Source organism: Schistocerca piceifrons, chromosome X (genome assembly GCF_021461385.2).
Source record: "Schistocerca piceifrons isolate TAMUIC-IGC-003096 chromosome X, iqSchPice1.1, whole genome shotgun sequence".
In the NCBI taxonomy this organism is placed as follows: domain Eukaryota; kingdom Metazoa; phylum Arthropoda; class Insecta; order Orthoptera; family Acrididae; genus Schistocerca; species Schistocerca piceifrons.
Genome location: NC_060149.1, coordinates 854869320 through 854889403, shown reverse-complemented (window position 1 = coordinate 854889403; position 20084 = coordinate 854869320).

Genomic DNA, 20084 nt, shown 5'->3' with positions numbered 1-20084 from the left:
CTGACGAAATCATTCGAGTTCCAGACAAAAAATTGCGTGAGGAATCGCCTCTAAAAGGAAAAGAGACGAGATATAAAGCGTTATAGTAACAATGGACTGAGATATTTTATCTGCATCACAAACCATGAATTTAGTTCTGAACCATATTCATGTGTTGCATCATTTAACAATGGAGTGAGGTATTTAAACTGGGTCACGAACTATGACATTGAAAGGTCTGTTGGATTCCTTTCATGTTTGATTTCTTAAATCTGTTGTCATTTACGGCATAAATTCCTCTTCTAAATTTACTGTGGCGTTTCTGACTATCTGGGAGGAGACTGAGTAGTGGAACGTGTTACTTTTACACACAAACAAGAACGATCTGTCACACTGCTACACTTTAAAACACAGTTTATATGTAATTCATGTCACACAGTCTCATACGGAACCTACATCAGCTTTCTTTTATATACTGTATATGATAAGATACTGTCATCCCCCTTCCCGTCTGTGTGAGAGGATGAATGAGCAAATGTATTTCTAGTTGCGTGCTTGAGGGTAGCAGACAAGCCTGTCTGTTAGAGAACAGTAGGACCAACGTCAAAACAGGTAGCTACGCTTTCTAAAAGCAGAGAGGTTTCTATCCTTAGTATGGTCCTGTCCGTCTCTTGTCATGTTGGTATGGGAAGCTGCCCCTCTGGCCACTTCCGTTTCTATTTGTGAGCCACCCTCAGGAAGGGACCAGGTCAGTCTGTCCGTGGCGAGCGTCTGAAGTGGTAAGATCTCCGGCTAAGCGCGTCTCTGCTCAGTCCGTAGGACAATGGATTTCTTAAGTTCAACATAACTGAAAATTTAATCACCTTTATTTCAGGTTTAGCTCTAAAATATCTAATGTTATCTTAAATTGCAGCGCAGTGTAATTCTCGTGTGAAGTTCAGAATATATTCCGGTAGTTGCTTTGTCACTACTTTGTGAGTAAAGTGGAACCACGTGTTGATCAGTAACTCTAACTAAGTTCATCAATCTTAAATGAGAATGTGTGTGAGATTATAACGTCTCGTCTTGACAATATTTTTCAATATAGCAACTTTTCTTTATGTTCAACCCACGTGGGGTGTACTTTGTGAAACCAGTACCACGTGCTTATACAATTGTTTGACCCATCAGGTTAATAGTAAGACGATAGTAACCAGTTCGAGGTTTTTCTTTTGTAAATTGCTTTTCGATCTAATTTATTTTAATTATCAAAATTATTGTGGAGTTACACTCTTTGTGTAAACCAAGTTGACCACGTGAAGCATGTGGTGTAATCATCAAAGTAGCCCTCAGCTATTCTTTTCGGGAAGATTTCGCAAAGAGTTAATATGAATTTAGTATACCAGTGTGTAGTAATTACATGACGGACAGGATTGTGCTACGAACGTAACTTCTTTGGGTGAAAATTGAATCGGTTGGTAGTGGTTAATTTTCTCTTGCATATGTTTCAACGTTCCTTGTGTGTTATTTTATGAATACAGTGTTGTATGCAGTCTCCCAATCTTGGCTCCATATTTGATGTGTTCCGTAAGATTACAAACTCACATTTTCACAGTCCTAAATAAGGCACCAGCTTAGTTATGACTCACGTTTAATATGCTGAAATTTCAATGATCAATGTTAAAATAAATTTCCAAATATAAACTGATTTATTTCCTTTTATTTAAATTATTTATATATATATATATATATATATATATATATATATATCACCGGTTGTCGTATGACTATTAAAAGACTATAATTAATGTTAGTCTGGTTGGGAATTTGGTAAGCTAGACTGGATACCTGGTGAAACAGTTGCGCAGTAATGCAAGGTTAACTTCCCCAGACAGCTCACAGCTTTTAACCCGCTTTTATTGGCTATCAGCACCGCTAACAACACAAAATAAAGCAACTACATTACACATGGCGACCCTGTTCTGTGATTCCGCTAGACTCTGGAATCTCTGAAACGTTAGATTGCGAGCGTTGTATAATCTTATTTTCTTTTCCCTACAGCGCTCAAACAACTTCTGCGTTGTTTCTGACGAGACTTTCAAAAGATTCACGGCGTCGTTGAGCGGCGTTGTGTTGTTTGTCTTGTTTTGTTTTCTATATTTGTTTGTTTTATATGTATGTGTTTTTTTTTCTCGCTTGGAGATTGCACTGACTTCGATCAAAGATATAAATTTGTTTTGCGTGTGAAAAAGTGCGTACTAGGTTGGGTACCTTTCGTGTGACTGTCATAATTTTTGGGGGATACATTTATTTTGATTAGTGTGTCGCGTACCAGGTATAAATTGAACTAATGCAGACACGTAACCAAGCTAAAAGTAAGCGGTCTGACAACTTAAGCAACATGTACCAAGGGGATAATTTGATTTCGAATATTAATGCGTCGGACGGTTCCGAAAATGCAATGGGAAATACTTCAGACGAAATGCAAAACAGGATGAATGGGCTCACAGCAGAGCCAGAAATTAATTTGCCTCCTACTAACCAAATTGATTTGGTAGAACTCATGAAAGCCTTATTGCAACAAAATAAAGAAAACGCAGAGAAATCAGAAAAATCGTTCCGAGAACAAAAAGAATCATCCGAAAAATCGATCCGAGAGCTAGGCGAACAAATGACGCAGAAATCTGAAAAGTCGATCCGCGAGCTAGGCGAGCAAATGACGCAGAAATCTGAAAAATCGATCCGTGAGCTAGGCGAACAAATGACGCAGAAATCTGAAAAATCGATCCGCGAGCTAGGCGAACAAATAGACGAAAAACTAATCCAGCAGACAAATAAAGTCGACAAGTCGATGCAGAGAGCGTCCGATGATATCTCACAAAGAATAAACAATCTGGCAAGTGAAATAAAAAGTGATATTATGAAAGAATTAGGCCGTACATTTGAATAAATCGATGATCATCTGCAAGCCTTAGAACAGGGCAAGCGGAGTCGCGATGCGGAATCGAAAGAGGGCGAAGAACAGCTACTTAGGAATTTCCAAGTGCTGAGAGAAGAATGCCAAAGAGAACACCAGCAGGTACTCTCGAGGGTCCAGGAGGCGGAAACGCATTGTCCAGCGTCCATTAGCAACACAGTTGCGGACAATAGTCCAGCGATTCTCGCTCTCGAACAGCAAGTAGAACAATTGAAGCAGACTGGGGCTGAGGACAACAGACAAATACATGATAAGATAGCGGCATTAGCGGACATCGTAGGCACAATGAAGGTGACGGAAAGGAAGAACAATACTACACCGGTAGCGGTCGCAGAGACCAAAGAAGTGCGTTCGCTTCTTAGATTTCAGAAGGGACAGTTCAAAGTGAACAGGCGGCACAAAGCTGTAACAGGCGAATTACAAGAATGCGTGGCGCATCTGGAAAGCCGCATGGGGTGTGATTCCGAACTCGCCAATAGCACTAAAAATAGCCGTACGCACAGTGCAGAGAGGGACTCCGGCCACGAGGGAGATTTTGACGACAGAGAAGAATATATTTTGAGGGGCAGACATGAGAAAAATAGAAACATTCAAGGGCCTCGCCGGGAGGAAATGCGGGGATTTGATTTCAAACATTTCCTTACGGTGAGAAAGTTTGAGATATTCCGAAATTCGCAAAAAGGAATACATCCACGAGCATGGCTCGAGCAATTTGAGTTTAGTCTTCCCCCCGACTGGGCAAGTTCACATAAGATAGAATATATGTGTGGCTATTTGGAAGGCGAACCGGCGATTCGCATGAGGTTGGCAGCGCGTCACTGCAACTCCACTCGGGAGTTTCGACAAGCCTTTCTGTCCGCCTATTGGTCGGAAGCGGCACAAGATAGGGTCAAACATGGCATAATTATGCTGCCAAATTTGAACAAGTCTGGTTTCGGCAGCCCTGCACGCCTATTCGACCACATGCTGCAGGCAAATCAATTTTTATACAACCCATACGGGCCTGCGGAACTAATTAAGATATGCATCACCAAATTGCCGATGCACTTGCGCCACGTCATTCTTGCGGGACGATGCAAAGAGGACGTGGAAACGTTTAAGACACTTCTCGAAGAGTTGGAATACAATACAGGAGAATGCCCGCCTAATCAGGCACAAAGTTATTCCGGGGCACAGCAGCGCAATCGCAGTCATGGCCGTATTACTAATCAACGGCGTGACTGGTCGTCGCGACGCGAACGGAACAATAATCGGTACCGGCCTTATAGAAACAGGGGTGACAGTCGCGAACACAGGTGGAACAACAGAAATGATCGAGGACGTGGGCAAGATCATGATGCTACAGGTACGGCAACCAGAATCGATACTACGATGAATACGGTGGGAATAGGACTGTAGGCGGAGCACCTCATGATGTTGAAATTCGGCCGGCTAACCCTAGACATAATCCAGCAAATGGAAATGAACAAAACCGGCAATGACAAACGATCACCGCAGAAGGCGCCCAATCGGAACAAATGAGCGACATGGCAAATGAGTAGAAAGGACAGTGAGAAGTAGAGAGGACGGTGAGGAGAAAGAATTGATTAGTTTAAATTTGTGACGTATGCATTTTGAATAATATGTTGGAAAAAATTAATGATAAAGATGTTTCTATGTGATTGATTGAAGTGATGTTTTAATTTTTTTTCTTTCCTTGTGCAATTAGGATTTAGTTTGATTCAAATGTGAAGATAAATGGTTTCTTTGTGAACGAGTGAAATGCTGCTTATGTTTTTTTTGTGTAAATTGAAAAGAGTCGCTCCTGAGAGAAGCAAGATCTGTGTTGAATTAATGCAAAACTCAGAGGAATATCCGATCTGTGGGTATTATGGGTCTGGCAGACCCAGGTCCCCAGCTGTTAGTAGCCTTGTTTCCGATTTTTTGCTTTCAGTGCTACTATCTATCTATTACTATTCTATATCTGTCAGTATAAATGAGGATCTCTTACTATAGTATGCGTGCTGTATGAATATTTTAAGATAGGAGAACTCTGAGAAAGGAATGAGTAAGTTTGGAATCTTGAAAACAGGATGCAATAATACGATTGTTTAACCAATGGCTTCCCAATATGCGATGATATGTTAATATTGATGATATATGTGTTTTTTGTTCTTTATAGCTGAGTATGTAATGTGCTGTCTGTGGATTTCGTCAGTATATTGCTTCCCTTCAAGGTGAAAGAAGAATTGTGGTTTGCGTAATTTACGTGGCCCTGAAATATTATTGTGGTAGTCAAATACGATCAGTTTTTCAGCAAATGGAGAATGGAACAGAAATATGGATCCTTTCTGTAGTCTTGATTGATGTTGAGCCAGAGCCTGAAAAATTATTCTGCGTTAATACTTGTCCTAGAAAAGAGACGTTTATGTGTTTTGCTGATGCTGTGAGCATTACAGTTTACTGTTTTCGCTGGTGTGGGATGCACTGCAGCCTATATGATTTGTACTGAGGAAATTTCCCTCTTGAAGGTAGAGGAAGATTAAATAATTTTGATTATGGGACCGAAGGAAAGCTTGGTTTAAAGTAATAAGGATGAAGCAAAACATTTGTCATGTAAACTACAGGAGGATTCGGATCTTTTGTGTCTGTTGTAAGTTCAATATGTTAAGATGAAACTGTTTTACAGAATAGAGGAGACCACAATTTTGCCATTCATGAGATATGAATCCAGAATAACCACCACAGGCGAAATAACTGATTTGGAAGTGAAAGGTAACTTAAAGAAGGAACGAAATCGCAGCAAAATGGGTAAGAAAAGGTAGTATAACCTGTATGATGCAGATATTTTTACCGTTCTCAGAGTCATCTATGTGATTAATTCTTGTGATAACGTAATTTTAGATGAATTTTTCTTACTGTTTTATGTGTGAATATATGAGTATGATAAATGTATAATTGCGAGTCTCTTATCAGGTGTGTCAACTGGTATAAATGTTGTGGCGTGTAAATAACCATTGTTCTTTTTACTGTGTATGTTTAAGGAAAGTACTCCATATTTATTATGTGACAAGACATATGCGGCGAGCGTCAGGAAGAGGACGAATTAGAACAATGTTGTAGTGGTGTAAACAATTTGTTGAAGTAGCATTGAAGTAGCTTGTTGGATTAACTAGTAGTGGATAGAAGTAGAATTTTGAGTAATGCATGTTTATGGGTAGTTAGTTTGTAGACTAGACAACAGGTGTGCATGTGTGTGTGTAAATAACATGTGAACCCTATGCTGTCCTGACCTATACTTGCACAAGGCATAATCCTATTCATTTTAGTGAATTAATAAGTAGCATTTGATTTACTAAAACGTAAGTGAACCACATTAGAGATATGGATTTAAATATTATATTGTCAGTTCATTTAATTTTTATTTTATACTGTCAAGTCATTTCACTTTTATTTTTTATATTGTCAAGTCATTTAACTTTTATTTTTATATTGTCGATTCATGTAATTTTTTTTATTTAAAAAAAATAAGTCTCACTTTCGTTCTTAAAAATTGTGAAAGACAATACGAAGTGGTATTATGTATGACATTTTGTAATCACATAAGTATGATGAACAATTTTTGTGAATGCAGTTGAGAACGTGAAAGCGAACCGGCTAAACTCTTACGAGACAGCGGGAGCAGCGAGGAGGAGGGCTAGTTGTAAACTGGCGGGTTTCCCAGCAGGACACGCTGTCAACCGGGCCACTTCGGGAGCGCGGTCGACAACAAAAGAAGGGCACGCGACAAACACTTTCCCTTGTACCTGGAGCTAATGGGCGGCCGCCTCGTGCGACCCTTCCTGGAGGCGATGACCTGAGATGGGCGAGGGGTCCACCGCGCGGAAATCCATCTGCTGGCAACGCACCGCACGCACGCGACCGTGGCGAGACGGGCGCGGTGAAACGACAGAAGACAGGGGATAAAGGGGCGTGGAGCCTTTTGACAGGTACTGTCCAGAGTAACTGGCTGACTTCAACGACGCCTATCAACATTTCCTGGCGGATGCCCACTGTCAAGCGACAGTAAATCATAGTTCGATGTTCTCTGGTAGCTAAGGATGGCACAAGAAGAGCCATTAAGTGTCATCCTTGCCCAGGAATATCAACCTGGCGTGTCAAACGAGTTAGTCCTACATAAAAGTTATTGCGTTCTCTACAGATAATATTATAATCTCCATATTGTGTATAAGGTTTACTGTGTTTGACAGATTGACGCATGGTCAGACCTAACGTGTTGTCAATACGGAAGCTTATTCTTACTTTGCTGTTAAGAAACTGTTCAGCTATTCTCTTAGAAACAGATTTGCTGCATGGTAAGGACAAATACTTAATTTTAGCTTATTCCTCTTTCAGCAATATGATCTTCTCAGTAGTACTATGATTGAATAATTTTCCAACAAACATTTATCAGTCAGTTGTGCAGTGAAAGCGTTACTGAGTGCTGTATGCCTAAGGTTCGCTAGTTCTAGGGAAATACTGATTATTATATAAGACACAGCATGAAATAATGCCTTCTTGTGGATTGGTTGGTAGCAGTAATTATTGCAGATGGCATTATCAGTGCAAGTGGGCTTACGATAGAGGCCAAATCTATGAACACCTTTATCGTTCTTTATAATAAGATACAAAAACTTAATTGCGTGTTACTTTTTCTAACGCCGTGGAAAATTAATGTCTGTATGCATATTATGGTACTGTGCTGTCCGCCTCCACAGCGTAGCTGTAGCGTTTCCGCTTGCCACGGAGGGGGCCCGGGTTCGATTCCCGGCAGGTTACTGTGTGTTGTGTGTCGATCATTATTATTTTCATCATCATTGACCCGAGGTGGCGTCAACCAAAATGGACTTGCAATACGGCGGCAGAACTTCCCTGCATGGGGCCTCCCGGCCAACAATGCCATACAATCATTTCATTATTTGCGTTGTGCTAACAGAATGTCAATGTCACTGAATGATCCTCCAAATAACACTATCATGTTATCCATGTATCTACTATAAGATTCAATTTTATTAGCTGTGTTGGGGAAATTCTTAAAGAACTGAATTTCAAGATAGTTAATACAAGTCTCAGTGACTGTACACGCTATATGACTACCCATGGCAGTACCTTCGGTTGTGAACAAAATTCATCTTCAACTTGAAACAGTTGTAGGAGAGTATCAGACGTACTAAGCTAATTATCTCATTAATTTATTGTACACTGACTTTCTTGTGTTGTAAAAGATTCTCCTCAATAACTTCAGTAGTGTCTTGAATGGGAATGCCTGTAAATAAATTAATTGTGTCCAAGGATACAAATTTACTATTAGCCGGAATGGTGAAATCTTTAATTTTGGCTGTAGTTCAAGGGAATTTTTAGTACTATTTTTACACTTGCAAACTCATTCATCGCAAATTGTAGGGTACTTCCCACTGATCTAGAATCACGAAATGTGGCAAGAAGCAAGGTTTCACAGTACAATTAAGGAAAAAATCCGAAAATTATCTTGGAATTGTTCTCTAAGGTCCTGAAATACATGGGACCGATATTTCGCCGGTATTGATAACGATAACAGGAAAAAGTAGTCGAGATTCCAACGATGAATGAACTATTTACATACGTAATTAAGTTTGTACGGAACGCTGGGTGCGTGAGTCTTACCACAATCGGCGGATTTAAAAAAAAATATACACTGAAGCCTCAGAGAAACTTGTATAGGCACGCGAATTCAAATATAGAGATATGTAAACTGGCAGAATACGGTGCTTCGTGCGGCAACGCCTATACTATAAGACAAGAATTGTCTCGCGCAGTTTTTAGATCAGTTACTGCTGCTACAATGGCAGGTTATGAAGATTTAAGTGAGTTTGAACGAGGTGTTATAGTCGGCGCACGAGCTATGGGACACAGCATCTCCGAGGTAGCGATGAAGTGAGGATTTTCGCGTACGACCATTTTACGAGTGTACCGTAAATATCAGGAATCCGGTAAAATATCAAACCTACGACATCGCTGCGGCCAGTAAAAGATCCTGCAAGAACGAGACCAAAAACGACTGAAGAGAATCGTTCAGCGTGACAGAAGTGCAGCCCTTCCGCAAATTACTGCAGATTTCAATGCTCGGTCGTCAACAAGTGTCAGCGTGAGATCCATTCAACGAAACATCATCCATATGGGCTTTTGGAGCCGAAGGCCCACTCGTGTATCCTCGATGACTGCGCGACACTAAGCTTTACGCCTCGTTTGGGACCGTCTACACCGACATTGGACTGTTCATGACAGGAAACATGTTGCCTGGTCGGACAAGTATCGTTTCAAATTGTATCTAGCGGATGGACGTGTACGGGTATGGAGACAACCTCATGAATCCATGAACCCTGCATGTCAGTTCAAGCTGGTGGAGGCTCTGTAATGATTTGGTGCGTTTGCAGCTGGAGTGATATGTGACCCCTGATTCGTCTAGATACGACTCTGGCAGGTGACACGTACGTAAGCATCCTTCCGATCACCTCCATCCATTCATGTGCGTTGTGCATTTAGACGGACTTAGGCAATTGCAGCAGGACAATGCGACGCCTCACACGTCCAAAATTGCTATGGAGTGGCCCCAGGAGCACTCTTCTGAGTTTACACTCTTTCGCTGGCCACCAAACTCCCCAGACATGAACATTATTGAGCATATCTGGGATGTCTTATAACATACTGTTCAGAAAAGTTACCTCATACTCTTACAGATTTATGGAAAGCCCTGCAGAGTTCATTGTGTAGATGCTATTTTTCTTGACTTCCGGAAGGCGTTCGATACAGTTCCGCACTGTCGCCTGATAAACAAAGTAAGAGCCTACGGAATATCAGACCAGCTGTGTGGCTGGATTGAAGAGTTTTTAGCAAACAGAACACAGCATGTTGTTATCAATGGAGAGACGTCTACAGACGTTAAAGTAACCTCTGGCGTGCCACAGGGGAGTGTTATGGGACCATTGCTTTTCACAATATATATAAATGACCTAGTAGATAGTGTCGGAAGTTCCATGCGGCTTTTCGCGGATGATGCTGTAGTATACAGAGAAGTTGCTGCATTAGAAAATTGTAGCGAAATACAGGAAGATCTGCAGCGGATAGGCACTTGGTGCTGGGAGTGGCAACTGACCCTTAACATAGACAAATGTAATGTATTGCGAATACATAGAAAGAAGGATCCTTTATTGTATGATTATATGATAGCGGACCAACAATGACTGGTAGCAGTTACTTCTGTAAAATATCTGGGAGTATGCGTACGGAACGATTTCAAGTGGAATGATCATGTAAAACTAATTGTTGGTAAGGCGGGTACCAGGTTGAGATTCATTGGGAGAGTGCTTAGAAAATGTAGTCCATCAACAAAGGAGGTGGCTTACAAAACACTCGTTCGACCTATACTTGAGTATTGCTCATCAGTGTGGGATCCGTACCAGGTCGGGTTGACGGAGGAGATAGAGAAGATCCAAAGAAGAGCGGCGCGTTTCGTCACTGGGTTATTTGGTAACCGTGATAGCGTTACGGAGATGTTTAATAAACTCAAGTGGCAGACTCTGCAAGAGAGGCGCTCTGCATCGCGGTGTAGCTTGCTCGCCAGGTTTCGAGAGGGTGCGTTTCTGGATGAGGTATCGAATATATTGCTTCCCCCTACTTATACTTCCCGAGGAGATCACGAATGTAAAATTAGAGAGATTAGAGCGCGCACGGAGGCTTTCAGACAGTCGTTCTTCCCGCGAACCATACGCGACTGGAACAGGAAAGGGAGGTAATGACAGTGGCACGTAAAGTGCCCTCCGCCACACACCGTTGGGTGGCTTGCGGAGTATCAATGTAGATGTAGATGTAGATGGTGTCAGTTCCCTCCACAATTACTTCAGACATTAGCCGTGTCCATGACACGTCGTGTTGCGGCACTTCTGTGTGCTCGCGAGGGTCCTACACGATATTAGGTAGGTCTTCCAGTTTCTTTGACTTTTCAGTATATGTAGATACAAGCATGCAGATATCGATGTCCTCCTTGCTTCATGCGTCGCGTGTTGTTCTCCAGAATTCCTGCCATGTGTGTACTACACGGTCTTCCATTTCGAGCTCACGTTTGACGCTCAGGTCTCTGGAATTCAAGCAGAGGTAGCCTCAAAGCCTGCTGTGACAGGGGCATCGTTAGCGTACAGTGAACAGCGGTAATTCCAAAATATACAACGATTGTTAAAAAATTACCGGAAGTCTGGGAGCAAGTTTGGTGAGCCCAGTAGTGCATAAGAGGACGGAACGAACGAAAGGCCAGCGTTTTATTATTTTAGTTATTAAATGAAATGGACCAACGTTCCAGAACTTAGAGCATGAACAGCCACGTTGTCCGATACGTTCAGATATATGATTAGTTCACTTTAGATAAAACTGAATAGTAAAGTACAACAAACCACGACAGAAAAAGCTATTTTCTAACTGGTGCATTGTTGATGGGAATAAGGACGAGGATTTCTGGTTGGCTACAATATTCTCCAGTCACGGCTCCTGGCTTTTTCTCTGTATTTCTCATAACTTGTTGTTCCAAGCCAAAATGATTCCGTATTCTGCAGAGGAACTTACGTTATTATACTTTATTAATATTTAAAGTTTTTGTGAGTCTCAGATATTAAAATCACTTTTAGGATCATGATGTTGCATTCATTTCCCGAATTAGTATAATTTTGAATTGGGCTTTTACTTTAAATTTCCGTTAATTTTTGTGATTATCCTGTGATGTCAGGAGTATTATTTCCTGGGATCATGTCAAAATCATAATCTGCGTACTAAGTTTTTCTTGCAATGTCGAATTTACCTAGAGCTGTTAATGTGACTAAATTCCCAGATAAATGACCAATGGTGCTACGAACGTCAGTAGTGGCTCTCAAATTAATAAAGTACGTGGCTTGTTTGCTGCAGTCTACTTGTTTTGCCGCTGTGTCGTCATTTGCACATACAAAAGCATCCAGAGCTATCGTAGGTCATGAAAAGTAAGTACATTAAGTTGAAACACTAATCTCTGACATTTCTGATGAATGTTTCCGCAAGATGAGGTTCAACAGCCGTAAGATATTTTATAAAATGCATTTCAACCATCAGCTATTTATTTGTCCCGTTCGTCATCTACGGGTTTCGGTTATTAACCAACACCCAGTCTGATGAGTGCCCAGCAGAGTTACACGAAAGGGGATGTGTTGTCTTTACGCCACAGGGTTCAGGTCGATCAGGATGTTGTGCCTGACCACCAGCTGTAACCGTCTAGTACAGAAATGGTGAGTGATTTTCTGCTGTTACCACCCACGATAGCCGCGCACATCTCTTGACTTTGGTATTATTGGTTTTTCACGAAACGACATACTCTCAACGCAGTTCTTACTCACTAACACGTCTGCTATCTAGAAACAGAACGCGATTAGAACTGCTGACGTATTGCCCATCCTGTGCTGGAGTACCAGTCACGCAGATGGGAATAATTACTCTCCAACACTGGAGATTTTTATAATTTACTTTCTCCTCAGTGTGTTTACCAGAAGCAACCACAAAACTCTGATAACATACACCGACTCACGTTTTCAGAACTATCCAGTTATCAACTGAGGCAAAAAAAACCGAATAGCTTACAGGCAGCACCAAAACAGCTTACAGGCAGCACCAAAACTGACTGCTGTTCGTATACTCGTACAGATGAATAACTCATCTTTAAGAATCTGATTGTGAATCGAATGTTAAACATTTAACCGTTCCCCAAGTCCTCTCAGGTTTCACACGCCCAGTTGCAGTTTTGTTCTTAATCCAGCTGGTTTTCCTAATTTTTCTTCTTATTTCCTTTGCCTTCAAAATATTTGGAATTTTGTACTTCCGCATTAGACATCTACTAACATCTATTCACACTATTTGTATGAGCCAGAGAGCATACAGTGTACAAGGTGGGCAGAATAAAACTGCTCGGAACATATTTAATGCGTCCTCTGTTAGCCACAAAACTTACATCAGCTCGCTGGAGCGGATGGTAACATTTGGGTTTCCTGTCTTAAGGTGCATGAAATATTTTTCGGACCAATTGTATTTGACCCACTCGGTATTTGGAAGACGCTATTAGAGTAGTGCTACTTAAGAGGTAGAGTATTTGAAGACATTTAGTGACTGAAAGATTACTGATCGTACTAAAAAATAACACAGTTTTGTTTCTTTTCCCTCGTCATATCGGATGGATATTTGATGGATCGATGGATGATGGTGGTGGTGGTGGTGGTGGTGGTAGTGGTGGTGGTGGTAGTGGTGATGGTATATAGAGGTACTGGTGGCACCCTAGGGTAATATTAACACCTGTCGTCAGTTATTTCTTTGCAATTGAAAATGTTATACGTACTTTGAAGTACGAGGGTATTTTGCCTGTCTCATACATCTCGCAAGTTAGGTGGATTAGTTTCGTCATGTCTGGCTCTACCATGGACACTAATAACTCTAACGAAATGTCTGTCTACTCCAAATGTCTAGTTTCGACTAGTTTTTTGCTGCTGTGTCGAATTCTCTCCCAGAACCACATTTCCCAGCTCATACTTATGGGGTTCCTCCTCCCTTTGTGTTGCACGGTTTTCAAGCGTCCTTCCTTCCTTCCTGTAGCTACTGTATTAGCTTCTCCAACTTTCAGCCTTAATTTTTTTGCCGATGTCAACTTGCTGCCTGAGCTGTTGATATTCACACCGACGCTAATCTTTTTCGTTAATTTGTATACACGCTGATTTTGCCTGTCCTGCAGTCATGCAGACTTCTACAGATTTGCATTTCTCCTCTAAACATTTGTGTTTTAATCTTTTGCCTTTCCTATCAACTTGTTTCTTATTCCATTTGGCTACGTCAGTTACTGCATTTTTATGTATTCCCCTTCGAGCACTTAAATTCAGTAGCTCGTGTCCTGTCGAAGGATTTGTGCATTTTCCTTATTTGATCCCTCGCTTCATTTCTCAGATGTACGCATTAATCCTCTATTGTTTTCCTATCCCCCGTCTCAGTCGGTAGCTGGTTAACATTCCCTTTGAATAAACCTCTGGTTCTTTCAGCTTTTACAACTACTGTGTCTTAAGATTCCGAACTTTATGTAATTTCTTCAGTCGTAGTTTGTAATTCGGAAACAATGAATTGTGGTTTTTCTTACCACAATCTGTATTCTTCTGCTATTTCTTCTTCTCTCTCTTTGTCCGCAGCTTGTGGTCTTCTGGCTAGCGTTGTTGCCTCTGGATCACGGGGTCCCGGGTTTCATCATGATCATCATTCGTGACAGTGGCTAGATCGAATTGTGTAAAAATTGGGACTTCATACGGGCGGTGATGAGCGTGCAGTTGAACGCCCCACAAACCAAACATCATCATCATTCTCTCTCTTTTCCTAGTACCGATTCCAGTCTGCAATTATTATTAAATTTTCGATCCTCTTAACTACCTGGATAAATTCATTATTTCGTAACACTTTCTTTAAGTCTCTTCATCCTCTAGGGGGATAATAAACATACAAATTGTATTGTTGTGGAGTGTGTTAGCAGTTTGTGTATCTTCACTATGCCATTCATAGCAACTCATATCATTCCAGTTTTGTTATTCACTATTAGCCCTACTTTTGTTTCATTATGTGTTGATAACCTTGTACTCATCTGACTATTTTCAAATCCTCTAATCTACAATCCGTTTAAGTGACCTAATATTACGCACTCTGACCTGAACAAACCCAGTTTCGTGTTTCTTGGTGACGACGTCTTCTCATAAGATCAGAATCGAGGACTACGTTTGCCTCCACAATATCTTACTCAACGGTACATCACCGTCCTCAAAACATACTGGAAAGGAGGATAGCCTCGGAAACTGTAACGCCTGTTGGGTTAAATTTGACCCGTTCCTAGTGCCAACATAGCAAGACGATATGGGGTAATGTTACAAGGCCATATCAGTCTATCATCCAAACCCCTGCCCATGCAAATGCTGGAAGACTGCTGCCTCGCTGCTGGTACTCGTGCGAAGTGGAGGTACGGCTATCTGTGTCGTCGAAGTACTCAAGCTTTCCAAGCATATCAAGCTCGATGTTATAACGTGTAATTTTTCTTTTTATGCGAATAAACCAACAACTGTTTAGCAATATTTTCTACTGCTTGCCCAAATTCCAGTTCTGATGAATAAATATAAATGAAATATTAGTAAAATGGAAGTAGGCTTTGTGTTGTGAAGTGAGAAAATACTAGCAATGACGCAGCTGAGATGTAGGCAGCTGTATTTTAACTTTTAAAGGTTCTACGACCAGCAAACGCAGCGAAATGGAATGCACAGAGACGAAAACCCAAAGCGTTACAGCATACACCTTGAATGGACGCTGCCAAACTGATACTACAGTATTTATGTACTTGTGAGATATGTGTCATCGTTATGCGAACTTCTGTATCGTGCAGAAAAAAGTTATAGCCACAGATGAAGAACTGTGTGATTACGTGGTGGTGTGAGCCTACGGCTTGGTGCTCAACATACTTATATGATGCTAGAAGACTTGTAACTGGCAATCCTATTAGCAAACAGATAGCCCCATCCATGAAATCGTGTGAAATTAGTTAAAGAATGGAAACTACTTGAAGAAGGGGGTGGCTCTAAAAAACGTGATAACATGGCGCCATAGCTCACATACCCTATGTGATGAAAAGTATCTGGGTACGCAGCTAGTGGTCTAGTGATTAGCGTTGGTGCCTCTGGATCACGACGTCCCAGGTTCGATTGCCGACAGGGTTGGAGATTTTCTCTGCCCGGGGACTGGAAGTTTGTATTGCCAAACTGATACTACAGTATCATCATCACCATCCGCGACTGTGACTAGACTGGAATGTATAAAAAATTGGGCTGTGTAAAAATTCGTACTTTGTACTGGCGCTGATGACTGCACATCATCATCAAAATTATCCGGGCACACCCAAAAACATACGTTTCTCATACTGCTTGCATTTCGCTGCCACCTACAGCCAGGTACTCCATATTAGCGACCTCAGTAATCATTAGATATCATGAGAGAGTAGAATGGGCGCTCCGCGGAACTCACGGATTTCGAACGTGGTCAGGTCATTGGGTGTCACTTGTTTCATACGTCTGTACGTGAGATTTCCATTTCCACACTCTTAAACATCCCTAGGTCCACTGTTTTCGATGTGATAAACAGGTGGAAACGTGAAAGGACATGTACAACACAAAAGCGTACAGGCCTACCTCGTCTGTTGACTGACAGAGACCACCGCCTGTTGCAGAGGGTCGTAATGTGTAATAGGCAGGCATCTATCCAGACCATCACACAGGAATTCCAAACTGCATCAGGATCCACTGCAAGTACTATGACAGCCGGGGGGGGGGGGAGGGAGGAGGTGAGAAAACTTGGATTTCATGGTCGGGTGACTGCTCATTAGCTGGTAAATGCCAAATGACGTCTCGCTTGATGTAAACGTTGGACGACAGAACAGTGGAAAAACGTTGTGTGGAGTGTCGAATCATGGTACACAATGTGGCGATCTGATGACAGGGTGTGGGTATGGCGAATGCCAGGTGAACGTCTTCTGCCAGGGTGTGTGGTGCCAACAGTAAAATTCGAAGGCGGTGGTATTATGGTCTGGTCGTGTTTTTCATTGAGGGCGCTTGCACCCCTCGTTGTATTGCGTGGCACTATCACAGCACAGTCATACATTGATGTTTTAAGCACCTTTTTGCTTCCCACTGTTGAAGAACAATTTGGGGATGGTGACTGCATCTTTCAACACGATCAAGCACCTGTTCATAATGCATGGCCTGTGCGGAGTGGTTACACGACAATAACATCTCTGTAATGGACTGTCCTGCACAGAGTCCTCACCTGACTCCTACAGAAAACGTTTGGAACGCCGACTTCGTGCCAGGCCTCACCGACCGACACCGATACCTCTCCCCAGCGCAGCACTCCATGAAGAAACCTTCCAGTACCAGACTGAACGTATGCTTCCGAATGTGGAAGCTGTCATCAAGGCTAAGGGTGGGCCGGCACCATATTGAACTCCAGCATTATCGATGCCACGGACTTGTAAGTCATTTTCAGGCAGGTGTCCGGAGACTTTCGATCACATAGTGTACGTCTGTCTTATACATACCATAAAACCACATCCGATTCATCAACACGTAAAATAGAGGACAGGTCGTCTGGTAACTGGGTTGCAGCGATCATGACATGATATAAAACGCATTCGTTTAAAATGTGGGATACAGAAACCTGTACACCTCAAGTACCGCATAGCGGAGAAATACTTTCTGACGAAGGAGGCACTGTGAGTCAGAGGACAGCCTCCTATACGGCGGCGCGTTAAAAGTAGTTGCTGCCCCCAAAGTGGCCGGAAGGAGTAACGCCACGTTTGTGTCTTTGGTTTCACGGGTTTCAGCTTGTTGCTCTCCAAACCTAACCACTCCTCTTCCCTCAGACACTTGAATTTGTGTGTTAATAGCGAGGTAGCTGCATGGACAGGGACAGCACATTCAGAAACTGTACATTCCAAGCAGGCATTCTTTGCTGCTTCATCTGCTGCTACATTACCCTGTATGCCTATGTGTCCTGGTATCCAGCAGAATGACACATCCTTTCCCCGCCTCTGCAATTGCGAAAGGGTGACTTGAATCATTTGAAGATACTTCTCGGTTGCAGACATGTTATCGATAGGCTGAAAGGCACATAGAGGGTTAGTGCAGATGTGGAATGTGGTAGCAGGAAGCCACCGCATCTTCTCCAGTTCCCTCAAGATCTCATATAATTCAGCGTGATATACTGTGAACGATACAATGCCGGTCTTCTGTCGGACGAAACGTAGTGGTTCACAATTCTCAGCGCAGAGACTAGCAATCGCTCGTCCTATAGCGAATCCCGTTACGGTGAACGACATCGATTACCTTAAGATAAGATGGTCTAGCTGAGCCATAAAGTGTCCAACCATAGTCAAGGTGGGATTGACTTCTTAAGTAACAGAGCCCAGTACGTTGTCCTCGATAGTGAGTGTTCATCGGAAGTGAGGGTATCATCTGGAGTGCCCCAGGGAAGTGTGGTAGGTCCGCTGTTGTTTTGTATCTACATAAATTATCTTTTGGATAGGGTGGATAGCAATGTGCGGCTGTTTGCTGATGATGCTGTGGTGTACGGGAAGGTGTCGTCGTTGAGTGACTGTAGGATTATACAAGATGACTTGGACAGGATTTGTGATTTGTGTAAAGAATGGCAGCTAACTCTAAATATAGATAAATGTAAATTAATGCAGATGAATAGGAAAAACAATCCTGTAATGTTTGAATACTCCATTAGTAGTGTAGCGCTTGACGCAGTCACGTCGATTAAATATTTGGGCGTAACATTGCAGAGCGATATGAAGTGGGACAAGCATGTAATGGCAGTTGTGGGGAAGGCGGATAGTCGTCTTCGGTTCATTGGTAGAATTTTGGGAAGATATGGTTCATCTGTAAAGGAGACCGTTTGTAAAACACTAATGCGACTTATTCTTGAGTACTGCTCGAGCGTTTGGGATCCCTATCAGGTCGGATTGAGGGAGGACATAGAAGCAATTCAGAGGCAGGCTGCTAGATTTGTTACTGGTAGGTTTGATCATCACGCGAGTGTTACGGAAATGCTTCAGGAACTCGGGTGGGAGTCTCTAGAGGAAAGGAGGCGTTCTTTCCGTGAATCGCTACTGAGGAAATTTAGAGAACCAGCATTTGAGGCTGACTGCAGTACAATTTTACTGCCGCCAACTTACATTTCGCGAAAAGACCACAAAGATAAGATAAGAGAGATTAGGGCTCGTACAGAGGCATATAGACAGTCATTTTTCCCTTGTTCTGTTTGGGAGTGGAACAGGGAAAGAAGACGCTAGTTGTGGTACGAGGTACCCTCCGCCATGCACCGTATGGTGGATTGCGGAGTATGTATTTAGATGTAGATGTAGATGTAGATCGCACAAACGCCTTGTAAAACTGAATTAGACATGTGCTACCTGCTCACCATGACCTATGGATGAGGCATTTTAAAATATTCAATTCCTTTAAACTATTTTTAATAGCCTTCAGATATGGTAACCATCTGAGAGTCAAAATCTTCCCTGATTTTTTAAAAATGCGAACAGTGTCCCTCAACATAATATGAGGCAGGTTAAAAGGGGACAGGAACGATTAAAATTAACAAGAACACGTTTCTCTGAGAAGAATCGTAAGTTGCAACTGCTGAATGGTCGTTGCAAGGCTGAAGGAGGATCGTAAAATGTAAAAGTCGTCCACAAACAATGAACATCAAGCAGCAGACTTAGTTGTGGACGTAATACCATTAATGGGAATAGCGAACAGAGTTATGCTTAAATCAGATCCTTGAGGGATACCATTTTCTTACTCGAATCGTGCGGAAAGAGCATCACTGACCCAGTAACAAAAAATTCATCTGGAGAGATAAGACCATATGAAAACTGGTAAACCTCTTCTGAAGCTCGGTTGGTGAAGCTGTCTCGGGATATGAAAATTGGTGAATAATGGGCTGCCATTCCCCAAGAAACCTTCCAACACCTGACTGAATATTTGCCTGCGAGAGTGGAAGCTGTCATCAAGGGTAAGTGTGGGCCAACACCATACTGAGTTCCAGCATTACCGATGGTGGGCGTCACGAACTTGTAAGTAATTTTCAGCCAGGTGTCCGGATACTTTTGATCACATAGTGTAGATATATTAAAGAAGGGTTTCATCGAAATACAGAATGGAACTAAATGTCGCATTCAAGTTAAATTCATTACGAAAAGGCAAAACTTCGTTTATAATAATGAATTGAATTTTTAGTCATCGTAGACTGCATGGTGATTTAGTAAGATTCACATAAGGACTTGTTGAGGCCTTGGTATGAGTGGGTGGAAATAGGATTGTGAATAAAAATATCAAAAGTCCCAACATAAAAGCCAATAACTGCGAATAAAAATAATCAATGGAATTGAAGACGAGATCAGATATAAAAGACCCAGAAAGTTATATGTAAGCAGCTGTTCACTCGCCTAAGTGCTTGGTAAGCCAAGTGAGCTGCCAGTGAGAATTCAGTTAAGCCAAATCAATTTCTAAACGAGTAA